This window comes from Saccostrea cucullata, unplaced genomic scaffold (assembly GCF_032062105.1).
Source record: "Saccostrea cucullata isolate Sc308-1 unplaced genomic scaffold, CSIRO_AGI_Scuc_v1 ctg1127, whole genome shotgun sequence".
Classification (NCBI taxonomy): Eukaryota; Metazoa; Mollusca; class Bivalvia; order Ostreida; family Ostreidae; genus Saccostrea; species Saccostrea cuccullata.
The window spans coordinates 46,820-49,881 of NW_026929896.1; the positions used below are offsets into that span (position 1 = coordinate 46,820).

General features: G+C 31.1%; 1 long non-coding RNA gene across 1 annotated transcript; it reads left to right on the plus strand.

Annotated features, from left to right (window-relative positions):
* The first annotated feature begins 224 nt into the window (after positions 1-224).
* Positions 225-2,713, plus strand: LOC134282437 (uncharacterized). The gene is made up of 3 exons (XR_009995287.1): positions 225-838; positions 1,472-1,548; positions 2,392-2,713. It is a non-coding gene; the product is annotated as an uncharacterized LOC134282437 (long non-coding RNA).
* Positions 2,714-3,062: the final 349 nt, after the last annotated feature.

Consider the following 3,062-nt stretch of genomic DNA (forward strand, 5'->3'; position numbering starts at 1 on the left):
GAACTTTAGATTTATTATCCTTGTTTAGTGCAATTGCACAGCTTAAATGGAGAAAATAATTTGATCTTATAATGTGCTTTATAATAATTTATTTATGTTCTATCAAATATAAAAAATTCACTGATGGCTTTTAATAGGACATATAACAAATAATTGGTGGAAATGATGACCTTACGATGTTAGCCAAGCTTTTCATTTGTAAATTAAAATTGTTCAAATGTAATGAATATTTCTTCAATTGATGATTAATAATTTGATTTTAGTGTAAATAAATGCTGAGAAGGACAATCAAAATTAAAACCTTCATGAAAGTTTAAAATATTCACCAAAATTGATAAAGAAAATTAATAAAATGAGTTTTGAAGAGTTATCTCCCGTAGTGGAACTCTCCATACAAAAAAGGGGGAAAATGATATTGCAACATGGCAGGGGCAGAAAAACAATGTGATTTCAGCAATTTTTCAAACATTTCAAGCAGTGATGGCCCAATAAATTCATTTATAAGAATATACTAAGGATCTGTCAAACCATTTGCGTTTACTCAAATCTCGGAACATACCCTAGCTGGGTTGCATGGAAAATTTATGACGTACCAGAGGCGATCGTTTTGCTGCATTCTGTAGGCCTATAGAAATGGTATTTTTTCCATTGACATTTCTAGCACATTAGAATTATGAGTATGTCAAAGACAATTAAGGATTAAAATGGCGAAGAAGTAAGTCAAGGTGCTGCCGTCCCGATCATAAGGAAGAAAGCAAAAGCAGACCGATGGGCTATCCCTATCTTTTGTAAAGAATACTGGTTGAAAATGAGGGAGACAATATACCAGTTGGATCAGGTAGGACAAAGAATTTTCAGTTGGAAGTTAAAATAATGAATGTATTTGTTCTCTGTTTTACAAGTGATTGTGATAGGGGAGGAGGACAGGTGGTATAAACTCGGCTCAGATTAAACAATTGTTTGATCTTTTTTTTTCTTTTTTTTTTTTTTTTTTTTAGAAGTACATGTACATGAAATACAAGTTCTAATAAATTGAAGAATTGTGCAAGCAGTGTGCTTCTCATAGGCAGTAATGAGTTTGGACCAAGGAGTATGACAGTGATTTTAGAAGAGGAAATAGGTATATTTAATTATATGCAAGGACAATCTTTAAAATTTAGTTGATCACACAAATATTTCATCACCATAATTACATAAAGATTTATACAAAATTAAATTGAGTGCCTATAATTTTTTCAAATTGATGATATTTTGAAAATCAAGAACATTGATAAAAAATCATAAAAATATACTGCTACTCATAAAGTTTATACTAAAAGTTTTAGCATGTACATATACGAGACAGTATATGATTGCTAGTACACCTTGTGTATTATAGAGGTTTTAAACATCTCCAATATATTTTATCATTCCTCTCTTGAATTAAACATTATTTAGAATTGATTAAAATTCTATCTTATCATGCTTATAGCAACAGTTGTCCATGTGCTGCAGTATTTATTGGATCCAACCAAATCAGAAGAGAAAACCCTGAAGCAAATTCATATGGTAAAGTGTAGGGCTAGAAAATTAATAATTATATTTTTCACTTGTCACTTAGGCTATCACCTTGATTTTTTAATAACTCAATTCTCTTATTATCCCACTGATCCAGTTGATTTTAAAAGAACTGTCCAAAATGCATAACTATAATTTATAGTACATGTAATACCTGTTTATATTATGATACTTTCTAATAGTGCAACATACATGTAACAAAACAAACCAAAAGTCTCTGTTGAGACTGTAGCTCTATTGATTTGTACTTATAACAAACAGACAAAGGAAGAAAAAAGTAGCAGTTGGGTCTTGAAACTTTATAAGGGCAATAAATAGAATAATGATTCTTGATAAAGCCTATTTTTGTGGCAAGATTGCAATAAAACCACAACTGTAGGAGCTGCTTTTATTAAATTTTACAAAAATTTCAATTTTAGTTACTGTGACAAAATCATTCATCAATATAAAAAAAACAAAAATAACAATTATGTTTCTCTATGTAGTCTATTTACATGCCACATTATATTATAATCATTGACAGACTAAAACTGTATTTAGAATAGCCTTTTGAAAGTATTTCACCGAAATTTCTATTTTTTATCAACCATTGCAACACTGTTCATCAAAATTTAAAAAAACCCCATACATTATCTTCTAATTTGTAATTTAACCATTTACAAAGGTCACATGTCATGACATATGATATATTGGGATTGTGGTAGGTAAACATAGTTAAGTCAAAGTAAAGTTTTTTTTTCAAAAGAGGTCAGTTATCAAATAATTAGTCTTTGAATAAATCACCACCTTCATCTAAAGTAAATTGCTTATGGTGCATTTTAATTCATATTATAGGTAATACAGGGTTTTCTAAGAGAGGAGGATCAGTGGAGTGGAACTGTTTCATTTACCCAACATCTTGAGCTTACTGATCAAGGGAAAGATGAAGCAGGTTACAAATGAAAGTTCGGCTGGAAGTATAGGGAGTAATACTCAACAATACATGTATTACCTCTGTCCAGACTCATCATAACAGAAAGTATTTTCAAAATGTTGCAATCACGAAAATCTCCTGGGAGTTGGAAATCAGTCTTACAGAAATTCAAGATCAAGTAGGAACACTGCAGCAAATTTATATGATACAAGATGTGAAAGCATTAGAGAGTCTCAAAATTTATTGATACAAACAGTCAAATCAGGTAGAATTAATGATGGAGTCCAGAGAGAGCCAACAGGAGAAAGCATGGGTTTGGCACTGGAGAGCAGAAGAAAGCAATACAGTTCTCCAAGGAAGAAAAGGACTAGTGCATGATATGCAAAGAATGTGACAGAACAGGAAAATGCCCCGATAGTGTCTCATTGGCAGATGAGCTGAAGAAAAATGGTGAAAGACTTTTTAAGAAAGAAAAATGGCTAAATATTTCACAAGTAAGAGGATATATTGCCTCATATATTTGTCAATAAAATCTAAGAGTGTCTCTGTACCTCCCTCTGTAAACAATCAATTGTTGTCTGAAAGGTGTTTT